A 23812-nucleotide genomic window follows, 5' to 3' on the forward strand; every position below is an offset into this window, starting at 1 on the left:
AATTACATCCATGCATGTAATAGATTTCAACAACAAAAAATACGAAAGAGCAGCATTAAGGATGACACCACAACTTGGTTTTTCACAATGTAGAAAGAAAGTCTATAGATAATGTTAATGTAAAGGTCTCGAACATCCATAATGTATTTGTTGTACAAATACCATAACATGTGACAGAGACAAAATCACGATCACAGTTTAAAGTAGGGATTGTTTTATCAATCATTTATCGCTTCAATATATTTATACAGTCGACGCTTTAAAACATCCAATTTTGCCTACATTATTTATTAATGTGATTTCCTGTCAATTCTATGAATAGATCTTTTGCTAAATTCAACTCTCTACATCCAAATGTTTAACTCTTTATAATCTATAGTCTGTTTTTACTGTCACTAAAATGTACATGTATAAATATAGGAGGCCCTCCTCTCCATCAACTCTAATATGATCATGTGGATTATTTGTTCCTACTGACTTAACAAACCTGCCCGAATTGTCCCCATGCCATGCTTTTCTGCTATTTCGCTATTTACAACACTTTCGCGTGAACGGCCTGACGCTTGCTCTACGGACGATTTCTGCGTCTGCGCAGGCGCGTTTATAGTAGCCTAAGCGTTTCAGAAATAGTACGGTTTTTAGCGAAAATGCATGTCTTTTTGGAAGTTATAAATATACGACTGAATATATAAGGCTTGGATTGTACTGCCCGATTCGTGTGAGAGTTGATGGAAAATGGACGTTGTTTTATCAACAAGTAACCCTGATGGCATGGGAGGAAAAACAAAGTTGTCTTCAAAGCAACACTAGGTGAGTAATTGTCACGCAGATGATCATTTTAAGTGTTCTTTTAAACACCCGAAATACATTGTATTCCACCAATTTAAGTTTAAAATAGACACATGACTTCAAATCATGAATTCTGGTGTAGTTCACGCTGATTACATTATGTAATGAAAGATGGATTATTTTTACCCGAATGGATTTATCTCGTTTGAAAACACGCCAATCATTTTGTGGTTACTAAAATAGGGTTGGCCTCTTTTATGTAAAATCCTACTGGATAGTTACCTACCTGCTGCCCCCATGCTACCTAACTTTAGTTTAAGGTACAAATAGGCATTCTTTGCTTCAAGGGTGACACTGGTTTAGACCTGTCATGCCATAAAACTGCTGCACTAACAGATGCACGCAGTGGCCAATGGCCATACACATACATTCAATGACTCCACTTGTGCTGTATAAGGGAAAGGAGGGGTTGAGGAAACAGGAAACCAACTCCCCCTTATCAAGCTTTTTTGGCTCTCATCTATGTTCCTCCTCTCTTAAACATGCCCTGTCCCAACTCAGTCGTCTCACAGTAGTTGGTTTGAATAGGTAATTATTGTTTTTGGAACTTTTTTTTTTTTTTTTTTTTTTCCTTTCCATCCGAAATGGAATGTTTTTTTGTGTCTGCTTTGATACACCTTTTTTTTCTGGGATCATGACATCCACTTTCTATCTTCTAGTGTCCCACAATCCCTATGCTATTCCATTCCAGCTCTCCACCCCTCATGCAAACACACATACACCTATCTTTTCTTTGAGCACACTCCATCTCGTCTTACTGGCTGCCCCTTACTGGAAGGTAAATAAATCCTGTGGTCAGGGTGGAACACTGAATGCCCTCATATGCCTCTGGAGTCACTCTGCCTGAAAGAGGCCTTGTGTTTGCCTCTGTAAGGGGGCTCCACTCAGCCACAAGCTGCCCATGCACAGATATGCTGCCTTGGAAAAAAGGAATCCAATTTAGAAAAGCAATGTGTTGAAGTAAAACCAGAAAGCTATGCATGGACATTTACTGTACTGCTGTAGTTAAAGATACCACCTGTGACATTTAAAGTGTACACAATGTTCTACAAAAAGATGGGCTGTTGCATTCATTTCCTGTCTGTCCTGCAGAGGGCAGTAAAACCCATCTTATCGTCACTGTGTTTGTGTGTGTACGTGGGTTTTTGTCGTTTTGAGAGTGTGCACAGTGTAAAAATGCATTTATGTATGTTCTATGCATGTGAGCATATGTGCATTTGCATGTGTGTGGGGCCTCTCTCAGATGATTGCTCATATGTGCAGCTGTAATTGTGGTGGCGTTTTATCTTCCTCATTACAGGAAGTTTTCCTGCAGCTAGAGACAAAGCAGAAAATGACTCCAGCTTATGTCCGTTCTTCTCCAGTTCACTGTTGTCCTCTCTGTTCCCCTTACCACATCTTTAGAGCTCAATAGGACGGAAGTGTGAAAGATGTCCACATCAAAGAGGGTACAGGCCATCACTAATCCGCAAATAATGACAGGCAGGCAGGGCTCGACTTAACACATATGTCCCCTTACTTACTAATCTTGGACGGTATAGAGCAATCCCTCTTGAGGATCGTTGTACCACAAAGCACCTGCAAGGGCGATAAAGGCAAGTTAAAGTTATTGTGGGACTTATTTGAACATGTAAAAGATAGTCTAAAGACATACTAATATTTAACATCTTATGTGTTGTTATCATGAAGAACAGTGTAGTAATAGAAGGAATGTACATCACTACATGAGTTTCCATAGGTCTCTGATTCTGCCAAGAGAGGTGGACACCCTCTAGTGGGGAAACACCAAAACACCAATAAAAGAGCTGCAAAAATATATAACATGGCAACTTAAATATATACACACACACACACACACACACACACACACACACACACACACACACACACACACACACACACACACACACACACACACACACACACACACACACACACACACACACACACACACCTTTTAACTGACAGGTGGGCAGCCCTTGAGGCAAAATTCTTCCAGACTCACCTGTACCATTGTTTCCTGTGCTCTTCCTGTGTGAGGAGTCTGTGTTGTTTGAATACAATGGGGTCAGGGAAATCACATCACATGTCGGAAAGACACTCCATCATTGTGACAGAGAGTGGAGTGACAACAAACGGCACAGACACTCACTTCAATCCTAGCCACTTTTTTGTGTTTACTTACTGTTTTATGCCTCGAAATTACAAAGACAATTGTGTATGGACCTCGTAAAGGTCCTGGATATGTTCTTCTTTTAGACTTTGGTTTGTTTGTCTTTATAGCACTACCCTTGTGTACTAATGGCTTAGCAGATTAGTGACACAAAACATCCCCTCCATAACTTTTCTGTTGTTTATACTTACGATAACAAAGGTGTGTACTGTAGTCAGGTCATCAGTTGCACACTTTGGTCAAACTTGAAATGTAAAGAGCTATTAAGTTTAGGCATATGTCAGGCAAAATATGAAATTTACAGTACATCTGAAATAAAAATACTATACTAGGGGACAAACACATCAGAGATTGGTGCAATAAAAAACATTTATTTATTCAGTATAGTAGTATGTTCAAATAAAGTGCATATAGCAGATTTGAAAAATGATATAGATATCCATAGAAACATTAAATACTTAAACACATATATTCAGATGTATTTGATGGAAATTAATTTAAAAATCCAATGTATTAGTGGTGCACAATTGACTTGTTTCCTCATAATAAATGCATATAATGTTAACATGTATTTGTACTCTTTCACATTTAGAATTGATCAAACAGTATTCAAATGTTGTATTTTTGTCTCATTATTGTAATCCAACGTGTAACATTTTTAAAAGAACACGTAACTGATAGCAGCTTCATCCTCAACAGAAATTGATATCATATGATATTGTGCCATCCACTAAGTAATACTAAGCCCTCCTATTCACTCTTTAATCTCTCAGTGAACCTCCCAGAGTCAGCCAGGTGATGTTATACTGACATGAAACAAAAGGCAACAGTGTGCAGCTGAATGTCTTCCAGACGCCGAGCCCCATAGGAAAGGTATATCTGATGTGCCAGAGTTGGGGATTAAAAATCACTCTGGGAATGTCAGCTTTGTCAGACAATACAATCCCATCGCTTCTGCTACCTCCGTCTTCATTAAAATTGTATCATGCTACCGCCAAAACTGTTGCTTTTATCACGCTATCGCTGCCTTATCATGACATGCTATCGCTGCCTTATCATGACATGCTATCGCTGCCTTATCGTGACATGCTATCGCTGCCTTATCGTGACATGCTATCGCTGCCTTATCATGACATGCTATTGCTGCCTTATCGTGACATGCTATTCGGAAAATCATTATTAGGTTTCATGCTTTAGCAATGTAGTTGTATAAAGTTGGTTGAGGTATTGATCATCGAAACCTCTGGTCGAATGCAATAGAATAGAAATAGCATGACGTCACTTTTTCCTTTCATAATGCCTGCGCTCTTCAGTACACGTCTGTCCTGAGTGATGATGATTGTACCCCATGGTCAGCCCAGAGCGGGCCAATGCAGAAGACTCTATAGACGTCAGCGCTACCCTATACTGTGTTGTCTCCTCTGCACCCCGCTGTCAATCAGTCTGCTGGTCTAACCTTCTTGAGTTGCAAGAGCTATGGTTAGCAATTTCTACCATTATGTGTACTCCCTACATAATTCATGCCCTTTCACTATCCCATGAAGTGAACACGAGAGGGGAATCCCACCTTGCTCCAACAAAACCAAAGGGCTTGTCTTGTGGTGGGAGTGAAAAAATAATGTTGCATTTTTAATTGTCCAAACATTGGATGATTTATAATTGATGAGGGGATGATCGTAGGTGCAGGTCTGACCCTTCACCATCAAGGCAATGAAATGGTGCGGAAACTGTTGGGTCATTAGGCCTTCAGGGATCAGGTGCTCTCCTGATCCAGAGAAAAAGTATGACAAAGCAGCAGAGAGGAGATCCCATACACTGCCCAAAGTCAAGCAAGCGTTTTCCCTTCCTTCAGCTGAGTCTGTTATTGTCCTGATCTGTTATTCTGCTGAGAGATGGCGAGGTTTGTCATTGGAGAAGCATGCCCTGGTTCATCGTGGGATGAGCTAAAATGACAATGTATTTGGTTAAAATAGTAAACTGGTCTTGTGACCTGTCCTTGGATGATTAGACTATCATTTTCAAACCTCACTTTCCTTAGCAGCCTTTACGTGCAACTTTACTGAATATTTAAGTGACAAACTGCAAAAAGAAGACAAAATAATCTAAAATAGTTCCTGTCTTTGTGATTTTTAGGTCAACGCTTTAAAACGTTCATGTTTCCTCTTAGTAATTCTTAATCGCTGTGTTTTCATTTCCAGGCAGGACAGTAATGACCAATTCTGAGTGACTGACCATGGGAATGAGCACAGCCTAAATCCCTTCCATCCCCGCTACTGTGTGTGCTTGATTCCTAAACTCTACACACACACACACACACACACACACACACACACACACACACACACACACACACACACACACACACACACACACACACACACACACACACACACACACACACACACACACACACACACACACACACACACACAGGGTTACAGAGTTGAATCTGCTTTATGGTGTAGCCACCCTTTGATTCACCGCTCAATGAAACTTGTGACTGTTTTAATTAAGGGGAAAATACACTGACAGTGTAGCACACGGAAATCCGCCGCCATGCACATAAAAGCCGCTAATGCTTTTCTTCCTGTCGACGCAAGACTGGCCCCCTTTTGTCAGACTGACCATTCACATCTCATTCATTTTCCTTCCCTCTCTTTCTCTGTTCTTAAGTACGGCATCGCATGAGGTCTGTAGCTAATGACAGGAAAACATATTCAGGGCCCAGCCAGGTGAGAGAGCTCCTTGTGACCAGTTCTGATTGACGTTTTGTTAAAACACACACATTTCTTACTTTGTTTTCCGGCCATTTTGGGACAATATTGCCAAAGGGGACTCTTTATGCTGGCCAAAACGAACAACAGGGAATACTTCAGCCTCTTCTGTTGTTTGGTGTGCCTTAGGGCAGGAGGAGTTCATGTTTGCTGTCCTACAGGAAATAAATGAACTAATTGTCTATGTGTCTAATTCTATACAGTTTCACCCAGTGAGAATTTCAAGGCCACTTTGTGTATTCTCCAAACTTGTTCACTCTTTGGACGATATAGTTAAGTAATGGAAACAAATGGTACTCTCTGGTCATCAACCAGCATCCAAAACATCTGACAGCTGTCTGTGGGTTCCCATGTTAGTCACAGAGGTACAGTTCTCTGTCGTTGTGGTATTTTGACAGATGTTTCACTGAGGTTTGTGTATACTGGTGTGTGACAAGTCCTCTCTTCCTCTGGGGATCAATGTCTGTCCTGTTCTCTCGCCGATCTGATGTTTATCTGCTGGTGATCAATCACACTGTTGACAGTCTGAGGGTTAGTGTTACCATCCCCACTGCCTCTGAGTGGGTGTCTGTAGACTAATACAAGGACAGGTGATGACTAATAAGGATGCATATATTTATTAAATATATGCCAATATGTCATACATAATGCCAATTTGTGCGGTATGTGCATTGATATAGAACAACTTTTACCCAAACTTGAAACCAGCTTATTATTAATCAAAACTGAGCTTTATTTTCACATTTCACAGAATATGTGAGTTTTAGTATTGGTATAGAAATATCTATTTTTCTTTAAGTTTTTCATTAGCTTGCCCTTGTAAATTAAGCTACTAATTGGATACATATAAGTTGAGATTTAAAAACCTTTGCTATATATTATTTATCTAATGCAAAATAAAGAATCAGAAATCCTTTATTAGTCCCACAAAGGGGAAATTTACATTTTTTTTTACAGTAAAAGTGGCATAGCAGGTTAAAAAGTCATGCAATAACACAGAATAAGCTAACATATGAGTATAAATTAAACATACACAAAAGTTCAGATAAAGCTCAGGTTTATATCCTCATAAAGAACTGTTCATATAAAGAACAGGAAAGCAATATAATACTTTAATGACCAAGTTTCCCATATCCCAATCCCAGAATAAAGCCTCTCCACACTTAAAAGTGATTAATGATGACTCCCTACTCACAGCAAATGGTCAGGATTTTTTGTTCCTAATGCAGGTGTCAGTAATCCCCCTTTGCCTCTTCAAGTGATGTTTTTAGCCTGAGGAAATGCTCAAACAGATTCCTTCCTTACCGCGTAAAAACAGTGTAATCTCTCAATCCTTGACACAGCAAATAAACATTGCACAGAAAGAGAACCCGGAAACTTTATCTCTTACTTCCTTCCGCATTGTCTCGTTGACAAGTTTCAGGGGCAACATCATGGAGAAGAGAAAGAGGAGACATATTTCTTAGGTAACAAGCCCAAAGGGTCTGTGGATGGGGATTGAAGGTTAAGTGCATGTACTAATACTCACAAAAAGGACTTAACACCTTAGGATATAATGACATTGCATACAACTCTTCTTGGCCTTCCTTTTGTTTATCACTTCTTCCTTAAAAGAGAAAAATGGAAACGTTATCCTATTACAATAAGCAGTAGAACATTTGATCTGATCTGGGATGATTTCTGATAAAGTACTGAAACAAATATAAAATAATTGCTTCACTTGATAATGTGGTGATTGTACTTTTTCTGTCAAAGTAATACATCTACTTTGTAAAATTATTAATTTAATTAAACTACTATATTAGAGAGTAAGGCAAGCCAAGGAAAACTTATTTTGGGCTTCATCTGAAACCATGATGTCACTCACACCGCTGTAGCCACAGCACTTAATTGGAGGTTAATGACTTTTAACCTTTCTCATAAATTATTCCTTCAGATACCTGAACTCCCACTCCTCCAGTTGCCCACCTCTCGTCTCAATTGGTCCAGACACTTTTTTCCCAGGAGATAACCACACCAATCATTCAGGTGCAGACCTTTCCTTTGTTTTCTTTGGTAGCGTCTCAGTTGTCTGTATACTGTTTAAGTTTTCATCAGAAATGATCCCGGATCAGGTCAGATAGCAAATGTATTTTATCAACAAAAAACTAGACCATTTTAGACATATAGACCCTTTGTTTACATTGTTGTTTATGCATTTTTTTGTCCTTTGAAAGACTTTATTGTTCACTATAGGAACTGTTATAGGACCTTTTATGTCAGACAACTAGAGGGGCCACCCAGAGTTTGCACAATGAAGATTGGATAAAATCCTATCACAGTTGCTCAGCAAACTAAAAACCAAAAAGACTTATGCTCCTTATACCAAAAGACACAAATGTTTACAGCATTTATAGTCTGTCTGTTCCAGCGCTGACCTTTGATGATGGTTTGCACCCTTATCTAGTCCAACATTTCCTGTTTTACTTTCAAAGGATCCTTAATATTTCCCTTTTTATAAAAAGATAATCTAATGTGGCACCATAATGAGGTTATATTCTGCTGAACAAATCTAATTTGAGTTTTAAAAATGCTTTTTATCTTTTTAATGAAACTCATAAATGCAAAGATTACATTGGGGAAGTGGGGGAAATAGATTTACAATATATTTCATGTTAATTATAATTCCATTTTAGAAAGACATTATAGCTCAACTAGCTAACATTGTATTACCTTCACCATTACATTCCTGATTTAATTTCTTAATGGGAGGTTATTATTTTGTACAATTGCAAAGCCATTGACATTTAATTTCAGGTAAGCATATCCACAAATCTTTTTACCATGATGCGATATTTGATAAGAGACAAATACATAATCTTTGGCTCATGCCCAGGAGGCAGTATTGGCTCTACATAATCCAAGTAATGCATATTAACCTTTGTAGTTGTAGTGGTTTAATGCTTAAAGATTTCTTCAAGAATCAAATGAAAATAGTTGTTCAGCTTAAAATACAAATTGAACTGTGAAGAGAGGTGTGCAACAAGCCCAAGGGTATTTCTGCTTTTTTTCCCTTATATATAACGTGTAAACAAGATTCTTTAGCTCTGCTGCAAATAAACACAGATTGGTGTTCAACAGACAAAGCATGGAGCAGTTTTGATAAAGACACGACAGATCCAGAGGCCCGAGATCAGCAGCACTAATGGGATTAGATCTGCTGCGCACACCACCGAACTGACAAAGCCCAAGAACTACACTTTTACCCCAAATCAAAAATAAACCATTATTGTCATAAAATAATTTAATAATTGTAATGTAATTGCCAAGAGTCATTTAAATAGATCACATTTAAAAGTCTGGCTTTTATTTCTTAGAGGACTTTTTAATTCTCCTTTTTCAGTCCACCCCTAAGGGGCAGCAGAGGCCTGCATTTACCAGAGGCAGGTCATCTTTGAGCAATGACTGTCAAGTGGGACCTTCTCATTTCCACAGACCAAGAAAACACCAGCAAGGAACAAAAGTCAACAGACAAGTCAACTAAAAGACAAGTCAACTTAAAAAAGTACGGAAATCTGTAACACCTATTTTAAAAGGACCTTGTTTTTAAAATAACACTTTTTCTTTTCTTCTGATAAGCACATTCATATTTATTAGAGCAAACTAAGTTAAACAGAAGAAGCAGCAAAGGTACGTCTTGAGGGAGAAACAAATCCTATTCTCTCTGATACACACACACACACACACACACACACACACACACACACACACACACACACACACACACACACACACACACACACACACACACACACGCGCGCTTCACTTTGTGAGCTCCTTTTCCTTCTTTCAGCAAACAGGTTGATACGATGAGACAGAGCTGCTGGGTGGGCCCTCGGTTCAAGGCTATCAAGTGAAGTGTTCTTTGATAAAGAGAAAAAAAATGAAATGAGCTAAACATTTTAGTGATAAGTGAAAAACATAGCTGGGGCAGATCTCTGAATCAGGCTGTGGGATGCGACAGAGATTAATAAAGAGTGCAGGTCTGAGAAGGCAGAGGGTGACGCTAAGGTTAGCTGGGGGGCCAGACAGCGCTAGATGAAAGTGGGAACTCTCTCCCACAGCTGTCAGCAGTTTTTAATGCAAACGTTGCTATTGATTGGCAGAGCTGGCCAGGTTCTACCAGACTTTTCTGGTTTCCCAATGTTGGATGGATTGTGTGGTATGAAGAGTCCGGTATCAGGTTTGTCATCTTGAGAATGTACTTAAACTTAAACTGGAGTTATATTACTGCTTACTCAAATGAATTGTATCATCATGCTTTTAATTTTATCGAATGAGTCATGTGTTTGTTTTATTTGTGGATGAAATAATAGCGTTGTTTTCATTTTCTGAGCCCTGGAATTGTACTGTAATGGAAACTGTCTAAGGCTCCAAAGAGCAAGCGTGAGTTCGCTTAACCTATTTCAATCCATTTAAAAGTGTGTGTAATCAGCACCTTTATATTTATCTCAGATATACAAGTAAGGTCCATGTTGAATACTGTAATCTTTAGCCTTTACACAGCACTGTAATTGAATCAAGCCATGATCTTTCCTCCCTGTAGTTATTTTAAGACATGAATGACACAACAAAAATTGAAATGCACCCCTCCTCTTTCCCATTTCAACAAAAGGTCAGAAATTCAATCACCACTGCTGCTATTGCTATAATAATATATGTATGGGAAACAGCCACAGTTACTGACCGCCAAATTCTTTGGCTGCCTTTGGTCATTTTGTCTTGCCTAAGAACAGAGGCGTCTCTCACTGGAGTTATCCATTAATCCCAGGAGGCTAAGTACGAGCGTACAACACCAACAGATTCGCTCATTCTTAAAGTGTTCATTTAAATTCCCTCGTCAGCTCTGGACGTGTTCCTATTCAGACATTTATATTTATTATGACTATTCAATTATTATTTTCTTTATTTAATTTTTGATTGTTATTAAATTAATACACATTCACACATTTTTGTATGGACTAAAAAGGGTCAGTACATTTAAGCTTACCTGAAGTACTTCCATTAGAATTCGTCTTTTGTTTTTTTTAATCTATTAAATCTTAGAATTTATACTCGAGATAAAAACATGTTTATGATATAAATGGCTGTGAACTTTTTTTTTTAGCTATGCATCTATGTTAATACCCTTTGAGTCTCAGGCAGGAATTCACTGTAACTCCACCTACTGTACATCAGATAAATTGTTTTACTTTCGCAAGAAAACACAGACTAGCAAAAGTCTAATCTTGTGTTTTTCTAATACTTAGTTTTCTTTTTCTCTTCTTGTACTTTGATCAGCAATCAAAAATGTTTCATATTAAAGAATTTGGCATTCGTAAGAGAAAGTAAATAAGAAAAGTGATTCAGAAAAGTGTGAGATAAGAGAGTCAAAGAGTGGGTGTAATGTTAGCAGCGTGACACAGAGAGTACGCGAGTGGGAGAGGAAATGTGGATTGGGAGAACAAAGTGAGTGAGGTTAATTGAGGAAGTGGAGTTCAGTTGCAATAAGCAGCCTCATTAATGCATGGTCACAGCTTTCATTAAGCTGCACGAACAAGCTGTACCAATATAAAGAGGAGAGGAAGAGTTGTAAGAAGAAATTACATCAAAGTAACTAAAATACAATCAACAGATTGGAGTAAACTGAATCCCTGAGTTTTATTTACAAGGCAAGTGACAGTGAATAATACTGCATCTTAAACACAATTAAAGTAAATCTATAAATTCTAAATCAGAGCCACTAATAAATGAACTCCCTCCTAACAACTCTCCTTATGCAGAACTCTTCACTCGTAGGACACAATAATATGAAAAACAATTGTCCTTTTCGACTTCTAGTTCAAGCAGTGCACAATTTTAGCTTTTACAATACCAGTTACCCTGTTTAAAAATAGTGGAAAATGTTTCTGAAAATAATGTGAATTCAACAATTAGAGATACAGAAATGTAAAAAGAAAAATACCTACCATATATTTTGTGAATTTCATCCTTGCTTTACTTATAAACTGTCTCTTGCATATAGACAGTTTTCCTGTTGCGAAGGAGAAACAAATGTTTCCTAATGTGTTTTTTTCTCTTCAAGTGTGCTTGCTGTTTCTTGCAGGAGGCATTTCTAAACCCTTGCATCTATTACCTTTCACCGGGTACATACCTAATGCTGGAAACATTTGTCAATGTATGCAGCTGGCTGAACAGAATAGATTATTAGGAAGCGAGGGGAAAAACACACTGCTTCTCCAAACAGCACAAAGCGTGCCATACAAAGCGTGTTTCTCTACTTCAGACATAAAGATGCTACAGAAATTGTGGCGTTGTCCTTTGCCGTTATATATTATAATTCATATTCACTATTATATTAAACATTTAATTGTGGTAGTATATGTAAACCTACAGTGTATTTGCCAATCCAAATTAATTATTTACAGCTTTTAAACAGCTTACATAAAATTAAGGAAACAAGGAAAGCTACTGGACGAGAGGTTTTGTGTATGTGTGTGTGTGTGTGTGTGTGTGTGTGTGTGTGTGTGTGTGTGTGTGTGTGCAAAAGGTGCAAATGTTGTGTTGAATTTATGTGGTTTGTATTGTGGTGTTTACATCAAGCCTCATTAGGGATTTATAGCTTACGCACTGCAGCTCATTCATTCAGACATGCTGGGGTCAACACAGTGGCAAGGCATGAAACACTTATTGTAAATAATTGAAGGAGAGTACAATAATACAAATTACTGACTGCCAAATGGGCCTATAATCTGATCAGGGAAACTTTGAGGCACAATATGCAATGACTTTTTTATGGGCTAATTGAAACACTACATTTTTTGAAAATGGAAAAGAAAAGATCCCTTTAATTCATCTTAGAGACCAGTGAAGTAAATTGCAGTACAATTTGAGAAGTTAAGAAGACTATTATTTATATGTCAGCACAATAGCAGTTTAATACTAAGCAGACTCTGTCTGAATTCAAAGATACAATGGCTTGCTGTTGATGAACATAAAAAGAAGAAGGAAAAGCACATTTTCTCTCACAAGAAGCAGAATACTGCAGCGACACATGATGCAGCGATATTCTTTGTTGGATGAAACATTGAAAAGCATCTCAACCATTCTCAATGGCTCAGCCACTGGCGATAGTCCTCTATAGTAGGCTTCACGCAACTAGAATGTGCTTGGCAGTGGTAAAGAAAAACTGAAAACATCAATAGTATACTGGCCTCCTGTTGGGTCCTGTGGCCAGTGTTGTGCAAACAGCAGAAAGTTGCGGCGTGTGAAGGGTAATGGGACATCCAATGCCAGGGGACAGCAGGAGGCAGAGTCACACACCGCTGCGGAAAGAAAGATGAAGTAATCTCAGGAAACAAGTAGACACACTCCACTTCGAATTTCGCCCCAAACAAGATTAAAGTGACATTATTCTATGAGAGTGTGGCAAGAGTATTAATCTTACACATAGAGGCAGAGGCTAGACAAACACAGGCTGGCTGGTACAGTATGGGAGCACATTCATTATTTTGTCAGTGTATGTGGAAGCTCAGAAGTGTCCGAGAGCACTATCATCTCGTCTTGTGATGCACTGGGACCAATACCCTTCCTTTCTAACTACCTCGATAACACCTCTTGTGTTTGAATGTATAATCAGGAAACACTTATGTGTTTTGATGGATAGTCAACTATTTTCTATAGGTTATTCAGTATTCCAGTTGACAGAGGACAGTTAAACTCAAGTTCTTTTTTCTGACCTAACTTGAGAACTCATGTTAAAACACAGAAATAAATCAGTGTCCTGTGAGTTATTTTTACTAGTAGGTTTGGCCCGAGAACCAAGTAGTCTCCACCCATGCCATTTAGGAATTCATCAGTTTCAAATCCACTAAATGAGCGTTACATTGAGGTTTTGTTTAGAACCTGTTGCATAAATAAGCCAGTCCCTAAAACCCCACTGAGAAAGACAGAGCTTTAATGAGAGGGGTTTAAGCCCCTCCACCCATCTACTCCTCCACTCTCAGCTTGGTCTCCTAATGAGCCATCATCATGCAAAACTGCCAGCTTGATACACATTAATTGGATTTTCACTTTTTCCCCAATTAATTGACCAGCATTGTCATGTTGGCCGGCCTCCGAGGGCTTCTAGGAAAATGGGGAAGCTTCCCCTTTTTACTCTCACTGACTCTAATAGCCGCTGACTGGAAAGAGGAAGTATTTTTCTTTTCTTTTCTTCTTTACTACAGAGATCAGCTATCTCATTATAGGCTTATGACATTTGTTGGAGCCAATCCCTTTGTGCAGTGAAAACAGTTTGTGTGCTGCTCAGTTGAAGCCTTTACAGTTTGTTAACCTGCCTCTGCCAGTGCCGGGCCCCCGGGGGAAAAGCCTGATGTGCAGTGAGTGACTCAGATTCCTTGCACCCTAGAGGACAGACCACAGGGTGAGGGAGAGCAATCCCACGCCGCCTTGTTCAGCAAGCACCAAAACAAGGAATGAATGTGGCCACGGCATTTCACAACTGTTATATGATATGTTGACACATCAGTTGTTTTCTGAATGCTGCCAGGGGGCACAGTTGTTGACATGAATCCTTGCAGTTCAAACCCACTTGCGAAAGGTGCAAGTCAACTGAAATGTTAGTTACCCTATTGGATTAAAAAATAAAAATGCAAAGGCAAACGTGACCTTCGGTTAATCATCTACCCAAACTGATATTTGGAGGGCAGACTCCAGTTACCTTGTTAAGTTTGTGTCATGACTTTGGTTGTTTAAATATTAACAAAGTCTTAGTGCTGTTTACAGTTGGGCCCCATGGTGATGACACTGATAGTGGAAAGGGAAAGTATCCCTGTGGCAGTTTATTGTAATAATAGGCAATTTTTACTAAAGAAAAAGCACATTCTCCCTACAAAGACAAAGGACTTCAAACTATTTAAATGCATACACTGGAAGTAGTCACATAGTATTCCCTCTTACATTTTTACACCCTCCTGCACACCTCTTACAAATGATATCTTAGCATTTACATTTTTATCCACTTCCCATTAACATCACTGCCTAACCGACAGCAAAGGCATATTTGTGAAGAAGTCCAGACCTTTTGCAACCCTGAGAGATTAAACTCAGTGAAATGAACAGTAAAGACCAGTGAGGGCTGATTGTTAATCGGATCAACGTGTTGCCATGAAGAGGACATCCTGAGGCTGACCATAGTTTGACCACACTATAGCTCATTATGCCGGCACTGCTTTGCTCCACTGACCGGTGAGCGGCTTCAGGTCAGGATGATGTGAACCATCGATTGGTGCCTTTTGTTGATGCGATGCTTATTTATATAAACATCAGTTATGCTGTAATTGCATTTGCAAACATTGCATGCTTAATTTGTCTCAAAAGGATAAAGATCTTCCATCACAAAAAATTGAAATAAACATTATTTTGATAGAGTGAGTTTTCCATTCCGTCCAGGCAGCAAACATTTCTTTCAAAGGAATCAAATCACTCACATAATAAAATAGTGGAAATAATTAATTACGTTAGAAGTAAAAAATAAACAGGGTATTATTGTGTCTGCATTACAGGGTGGGTGACTTTTTGCATCAGTAGCTTTCAGAGAACAGTGAGTGTTATTGATCTTTCACTTCATTTTGACAATTATTTAATGTAATAGTTGTCTAAATGGGTGCAACCTGATGTTTGATCCGTTCATTCAACCTGAAATGTACAAAAACTATAGCTACAACAACAGCTCTCTGGGGTCAATGAAAGGACACTTTGTCAGCAACTCTTTTTAATGGTAACAACCTTACCTTTCCAGTTGCTGAAAATAAACCATTCCCATCAATCAATACCCTCACAGTCTGAGGAGGTTGAAGGTTAGAGGTCAAAGCTGGATGAAACCTGTGATTGGATAATCAAGGGCAATAGCTTGAATTAATTGATTTAGGGTTCAGGAAGAGGAGCGGTTTATAACCTATAATGTGTTGGTTTCCCTAACCATGAAGGGTTCCATTATTTAAGTAAGAGTGTCCATTATGTCACATTGTGGAGAAAAAATAGGCGTTTTTAATGGCATCAACATTTAATCAAGCAGAACTTCATTAATCCACATAATTAATTGAGCAGGCTTTGCTATGTTTCTTTTGCTACCTTTACTTTCTGGTCGGACGGACATGTTTCACCATTATTGTTGTCCCATCCCTCCAAGGGTTGTGAGTTAATCTGCATGACCCAGCACCTGTCACATACTAATAAACACAGAACTAATTGACTTTGTTGCCCCACTTATCAGCTGCCTCACCAGTCAAAGCAACCTTCGAGATTTTTGTTTGTTTACAGCAGGACTAACAGGTGTGTCTCATGAAGCAAGACAAATATAATTCATTATATTGGTGTTAAAGGGTCACTTTAGTGAGAACAATGTATCAGAAATAAGCTGAAATAATAAAGTACAGGTCCTAATGTGTCATATATAATGTAAATGGATGAACAGATGTCTTTTTTACTTTATAACTAGTTAGTTATATTATTTATCATGAAAAGAAACTGGGACAGTAAGTGAGAGTATGTCCAACATATACTTACTGTTGAAGTAATGTAACAGACATCGACAACAATCTTCCTAAAGAACAACCCAAGCTTTATACAAATGTATCTCAACAGAAATGAAAACTAACAAATAAAAAAACAATTATTTGAACAATTTAATATTTGAAGATCTTGAAGATCAGGAAAAGAATGAATTAAAGAGGCAAACCTCTCCTCATGTTACCTCTGCTCTAAAATTAGTGCAGGATGGCCAAGGTTTTATCAAGTGGTATTCAATATTGCTCCACAGGCATCACAATGGAGCATGTCGTTGGGGTTTTGAGTGTTTATAATATAAAATGGTAGCGAATTACGGCACTACATGTACTATTCAACATACACAATATAGTAGACCCTTAAATCCCTAAAAAACGAGGGCCTAATAGTCATCACAGTAAGTACCACAATATGGCTTTTCAAATTCAAAGCCTTTATTGTCATATTACAGCTACAGCATATTTGTCGGGATGCATTAATTGGGTCAACAAAACTATGAACTGGATGATGACCACAGGAGGACGCTGTTTATTTTCTGTTTCCCAATGACGGTAAATATGAGCTGTCATGATGAGTTGACTATCGATAGATAATAATAACGATATTTGGCAATCTTTTGAATTAGCGATTAATCCGATTACATTTTTCATGCAAAAATAGGCTTTCAAATATGGATATTTCCTGCTTTTCTCTTTTTTATTTGATATTAAACTAAACATCGAAGTGTTTTGGACCAACAACACAACACATTCAAAAACGCCACCCTGGACATAACCCTGGTAATGTTGGTAATATTTTTACATCGTGAACTTTCCCTAACCCGGTTGAAACCAAGTGCCACTGGGTTCCTGAGTGCATTCGGGGTCAAATGTTTGTCATCAAGCTGTAGAGATGGTGGCCTCCTCTGTGAGAGCGCTGAATACGCTGGCAACAAAGACAAGTGCTGACCATGTAAAACTATGGCCGAAGTGCCCTACTTATCCAGCAACACAGCAGCGGGAGAATGTGCCAGCTATATATGCAGTAACCGCATGCCACAGTGTGTACCTCCTATACACACTCTCCCTCTTTCTCCCTCTCTTTCTGTGTTTCCCTTGTTGTCTCTTCCCTTTACACACTTACGTGCACACATGCACCCGCACACACAATGGCTGTTCAAAGTTTTTCCAGGGTATTTCTCGGTTAATTAACAGATTAGTAGTGTGGGGCAGCTCTGAAGTTCAGAGGTCAAGACTAAACCCTCTAACTGGGAGGATAATCAGTGGCAGGTGGGTCCACACTTCTCCTGTTGCCCCTCACAAACCCCTCCTCTCTTGACTTGACTGGCAAAATAAGCCCCACTCTCCACCACCCCTGTAATTCTACCAATGCTCTTGACTCTGCAACTGTTAATGCACCTGAAACAGAATGAGGTGGTGTCAGGGAGAGAGCAAAAGGGCTGATGATGGGATGGAACAATGTATTAAGGGCAGGAGCAAAGGCCTGCATTGGATGTGTTTTGGAAATCTGCCATTCTCTATAGCGCACTGCCAGGACCCATATTTACAAAACTGACCAGTGGGATTCTCTGAACGCAGTTTCACTGAATAGCACATGGACTATAGGACCATAGTCCTAGTGGGTAATGCTATAAAATACAAATACAATAAGAGAAATGGTTGCAAAGAGAATGAGGGCTGGAGTCTCTCTTTTTTTTTTACCCTGTCTCCATTCACTCCTCCCATATTCCATTCCAGGTTCTGCTTGGTGGAAAACTCCATTGTGAGCTTTTGAATGGGAGACTTTGGGAGTGTCTCTCCTTCTATTAATTAGGACTGGCCAGTGTTTCCGCTCCCCTGTGAGCCCCTTCATTATTATTTCTTGACATTCTTTGGCAAAAGTTAACCCCATTCCTTTGCTCACACTTCAAAGAACTATGACAAAGACGCAGTCTCCAGAAAGAGAATGTTTAAATTGTAGGCTTTAATTTTAAGAGCATCCAAGAACTATTTAATTCAATGACAAATATATTTATTGTGATCAACCACAACAAAATAACATATGTGTCATGGTAACTCCGTAAATAGACTACTCAAATATTAATGGTGTTAATTTTCAGAAAATATTTTTTAATAGAGGGTTAAACAACAAAATGAGGACTACAGTAGTCGGAAAGCTTTACAACTTACTGAACTACATATATTTATACGCATTTATTGAAATGCCAACCTAAAATACGCCTCCCCTACATCTATGGTGAACATCAGTGAGCAAAGAAGTCCTGGGGTGCATTCTACCACTGCCCAGCGGGCATCCATTTGCTGGAAAAAAATCACTTTGCCTCATTAGCTACACACACTCTTAGTTTGTCACAATGCCTTTGCTTGAGTCCTGCTAACAGACCCCCCTCTTCTCCTTCTCTAGGTGGAGACTTCAGGGGCCAGAGGCACAGTTTGGGTGAGTGAGGCCTTTTCTTTCTACCCCTCTGCTAGCTGGTTTAAGGGTTGTAATTATCTTTTGCTGGGGGAGGCTGTAAATTGGATTAAAGTGGAGGGTCCCGGCTGAGTGGATCACCCCCACCCTTCAGCCCTTAGCTTCCCCCGCCATCTCACCACTTGGTGGGCCACACGCTGATAAAGTGCGGAAAACCGGATTTGGATTCAGCCTCAGCATTCATGGCTTCCTGCCGGAAAAAATGAAATTTTCCAACAGAAGGGGCCAGTATGCCTGTGGTATCTGTCCGTGTGGTGTATTTCATCTGGCCTCACTCTTCCAGAAACACCATTACCTACGTTATCAGTGCAAACCGACTCAGCCTGACCGGGAGCCTGGCCAACTACTATCCATATAGTCTCTGACCATTTTAGTATTGTAGCTCTCTTCAGAGCTGGCGGGATATATTGTTGTTTATTTGATTTAATTGGCAGCTATTTATTCAGGATTTTTTATAGTGTAAAATGTATGTTTCTTGATATGGCTTATGAAGACCTTGACAAATTGTGTTTCCTAAAATGTATGGTTTAAGATAAAGCAAAAAACAATATATGCAACATACATGCAGTCAACATCAAAATGTGAGGGACAAAACAAGAAAAGCAGATAGGGCGAGGATGACTTTTTGGGGTTGAAGTCGTTTTCCTGGTGATCGTAAAATTCTAATCCTGTCGAGGAATGTCTCCTGGTCTTTACGGATTGCTGGGATACTGGTGCGTGAAATGGCAAGTCTACCTTTCCAAATGATGTGAACCCTGTTTTCACTGAAAATTGCTAAAGCTTTTACAACTCATGGCAGGTGCAGCATTTGCATTGAATGGACTTGTCTGTGGAGATTGGTGCCATATCTGAAACCTGCGTGATTAGAGAAAGTTTGACTTAAATTCATTTATTTGCCCTTGCTAAATCTAACTTCATAGTAAGGACAGAACACATATAAATCCTACGGCAACCGTGAAGTCAAAAATAAATAACATTGTGGTGGTGATAATCATTTTTCTTCAAAATTTCAAGGAACATAATGCAACAAAACAAAACAGTAACACAAATGACTGCAGACAGCCTAGAAGAACAACACTTAAAAAGCCCCCAGACAATTCATATAATACAATGTGATGTGAAATGTACAAAGATTGCAGTGGTTGCATGTAATTCTCTTGAATTGCATTATATATATATACATATTTTTTTATTTAAGTCAAAGGCATGTAAAGATAAGAAAGTTATCTTGACATCCAAAACCTATAATGGATTTTCAATCAATTTACTACCAAACATTGCTGAATCAAAAATGGTTTAAATAAGCTCAACTGAAACCGGCTACAATTAGTTAAATCTTAATTCTTCATAATTAATACTGGAATAAAAAACATTTGTGCATTTGATACTTAAAATACATTTTGCAAACAATTCTTCTGCAGTTTTACTTAACTAAGACTTACATTAGTGTTGTTAACATTGTGTAATTGCTACCTTTAACTTGTAAGGGATCTGAGTATCTCTTCCACCACCAATGAGTGTGCCTATACTCATTTACACTTTATGTACAGTATATGTGACAAATAGATGTTTTCTTAGGGTGACCGTCAATGTTTGTTCTGTAGTGGCAGAAACTCACCTTTGCTTTAAGAATTACAGTAATGCATGACCAGACATTATCTCTTTCATGAACTCCAGCTATAAAATATAATCAATAACGCTTACACCGGACAAACATGTCCTCAATCTTTCTTCAGGTTAAAGGTTTATATCTCTCACTTCCAAACAAAATTTGTGAATGGAGTAAGTGAAGTAGCATAAGGTTTTCTCGGAGGTAATACCAAACTAGGTTGAGTGGTCCCCTATTGCGGGTATAATGGCCTGAAACCTGAAGAGCAATGAAAGAGAGTCTATTGAAGAGGGTTTTTCCATTCATGTAAAATGTCAATGCATTTTCCAACAGACACTTACAAGGGATCAGTGGACCCTCAAGTGTTCATGAAGAAAATAACCTTTGAATACTACACATAGATGCTGCTCGCCTGAGCCATTCTACGACCATAACACCTCTAATGATTTAACCAAATAGCTTTGGCATTTTAGGAAGATAGAGGAAACAAATTGAAGACGGGGTTCAGAATAAATAAAAACACTTGAAAACATTAGCAGCGATTCACAGTTTACTTATGCCTTCAAGCAATTTGCGTGATATGACTGAGCCAAAGGCCACACAGAGTGAAATCGAGTAAACTGTCTTGCTTCTTGGGTTTTAGTTACCAGCGTGGTGGTGTTTTTTTATAAAGAGCTAGAAAAACAGAGCTACATTTATCTGGGATGCTCTTCTTTTGATGTTTTCTCAGCCTCCCTGCCCTTGTTCTCCTTTTCCCGCTCACAGCAACAGAGATAAATGGGTGGGAGTGCTGTTGGTAGGAGATTCCTCAACACAGTGGGAGCTAAGGGCTGTCACTACGAGTGTTTCTCTAAGATATGGACTGTTTGTAGTACTCCCCACTACTTATTCATTTATTATTACACACAAGATATATGGCTGGGAAACACATCTTTATTGTTCACCACCAAAAGTTAGATATATATATTTATTTTAGTCTCTTAAGTGTGCTCATGAGATACATTCAGTGATAAATTGAACACTGCCACTGTATCTAATGACTTTGAAAGAGTCCATTTGCTATGCATTATTATGAAGAGACTTTGGCAATGAGTTGGAAAACAAAAAATGCTTTTAATTTGTAACTCATAATGGATTTGGGAACAAATAAAGTTATATTGATAGCACATTCTTAAAGTTGACAGAGTGCGATGAACTGGCTCTTTTGAAAACACTGTGTACAAAAGGACTTTGCTAATCCTGGTCTGTATGTGGATCACCCACAGTTCCTACATATTCAGACCGGATATGTGGCAGCAAATGAGGGCATTCTGCCTCTGTGTTTATTAGACAGTAGTCAGAACCTCCTTTCATCTTTAATTTCCTGCCGTGTCATCTGAAGACAAAGATCAAACAGGGGACAAAGTGACCCTCCACGCTCCAGACTCTTCTGAGGAGAGTGAAGCACCCCCACTGTTCACTCGCCCTGACCCTATCTCTCTCCACTTCCTCTTCACATACCCTCCACCACAGGCTAGCCCTTAAAAGGTAAAACTTATCAAAGCTATTTGTCCACAATGAGCCTGTTCATCCTGCGTTACTGATTAGGGATTGACTTGGGAATCATTTGTACACTGGCAACTTGATTCTGTCATTGACGGATACCGTGTCACTCCCAGAGATTTAATGTTCCGTACAAGCAACCGTGAATCTGTCACGTTGACTTAATCTGCTTTTAATTTGTATTGTGACTTCTTCTGTATATCTCTTTGGTGTTCACCCTTCAAAATGGCCATTCAGTGAGCCTCTCCTTTCTCATCAGAAAACTTTGATTGCCAATCTGTGCGATCCATGTCAATCAAACATCTGCTCCGGGTTTTGTCCACTGCTGCACCTGCTGACCTCCAAGTGACCTGCAAAATAAGCAGCGAGGCGGGAAACTACAGGAAGCAATTTACTCTCCCAAAGCTACCTTGGAATGGCTGAGCCAATCAGGGCTCAGCACAGAGTGTCCATTTTTGTGATTAAATGTACTCTAGCCCTGGCTTCTTATGTTTGATTTTCTTTCTTTTTAACTGCACCCACAGTGTTACATAGGCAAAGGGGAGGTGAAATTTCTCCCTTCCAAATGGATTGCAATTTCCCCCCATTTAGCACCTGAAGGTAATTAGCTTGAAGAGATTGCAGAGTGAGAAACACGTTCATGGAACATTAACTCTCGCACATTCTCCAGTTGCAGGGAATTAATAGGAAAGATTAAAGTTTAAAGAGAGCAAATGCCATTAGCTCACAAACCCCTTCTCAGGGGCTGCAACCAAACCATGCTAAACCAACGCTGCTTTTCAAATAGCTTTCTCCCCCCATGCCTTTTTTCCTGTTACATGCAAAGTTTCATAGGTGCATTAATGTGCACACTTTAATGTGCATGTGCTGCGTGTTGCCTGCAGCTTAATTTTGTCCTCTTCATTGAGTTTTCCTCTTGTCCTCTCAACTGCCCCACCATTATGCTAATAAGGACCCTGCTGTGCACTAAATATAGTGGCAGGCTAGAAAAATTCTAAACACATAAAATAAGTAACATCAATACAGATTTTGATCCACTATTTAAAGGCACTTTATATCTTAATGTATCAGGTCTCTTTTGCTGGGCCTTCTGGGATTTTTTAGTCTCTATATGTGTATCTAATCATTCATTTCCATCATACATAGAGTTTTTGTTCGGATATACTTTTCCCCACTTATTTGCCCATTTAGCCATTCATCCATCAATCTATCTACCTTAAGGGGATAGAGGAGGAGACGGCAATTGGCAATGAATTTTTAGAGGCCATCCCACTCACAGATTCCATCATTGCCTGAAAAATTCTGTGAGGTAAAAAAAAAATGAAATTGAGACATGGTAGAATTTATTGCCCAGAAAATTCCATTCTACTATCTGATTTGAAAAGTCCAGTCCTCCTAGCTTCAGAAAATCTATTTCCCCACATTTTAATACCCCGAGTAGCAGTCCTCATAATTCATTCGAGTGTGTTAAGCTCAGTTTTATTAGATCTGAAACAAATTTTGGTGGGGATCTTATAGGTCATTAACCATGGAGTAATTTTATCCTTGTTTCCCTAATGATGCCATAATGGTGAGTGAATTTCTTAACTAAAGACCAAAGAACATTGTGAAGGTCAGCTTCATCTGCAGGCTCCTTCAAGCGCTTCTCAGAGAGATTGGAAAAGTCGCACATTTTTGAGGAGTCATTAATAACCTTAAAGCTGAGAGCCTATTTGCGTTCTCGCTCTCTACCTTTTAATTTCCCTGCTTTTTCACATTCTCCCTCTCTCCTGCTCTCTGTCTTTTTTTCCTGGTCTTTGATTGCCC

General features: G+C 39.0%; 1 long non-coding RNA gene across 1 annotated transcript in view; it reads left to right on the plus strand.

The window, feature by feature from the left end:
* Positions 1–583: 583 nt before the first annotated feature.
* LOC134858417 (uncharacterized) overlaps positions 584–23812 on the plus strand; it is a 71257-nt gene continuing 48028 nt past the window's right edge. Inside the window, exons 1-2 of the long non-coding RNA XR_010164958.1 lie at positions 584–810; positions 18787–18819. This is a non-coding gene — a long non-coding RNA (uncharacterized LOC134858417). The remainder of the gene's footprint in view (positions 811–18786; positions 18820–23812) is intronic.

Source organism: Eleginops maclovinus, chromosome 22 (assembly GCF_036324505.1).
Source record: "Eleginops maclovinus isolate JMC-PN-2008 ecotype Puerto Natales chromosome 22, JC_Emac_rtc_rv5, whole genome shotgun sequence".
Classification (NCBI taxonomy): Eukaryota; Metazoa; Chordata; class Actinopteri; order Perciformes; family Eleginopidae; genus Eleginops; species Eleginops maclovinus.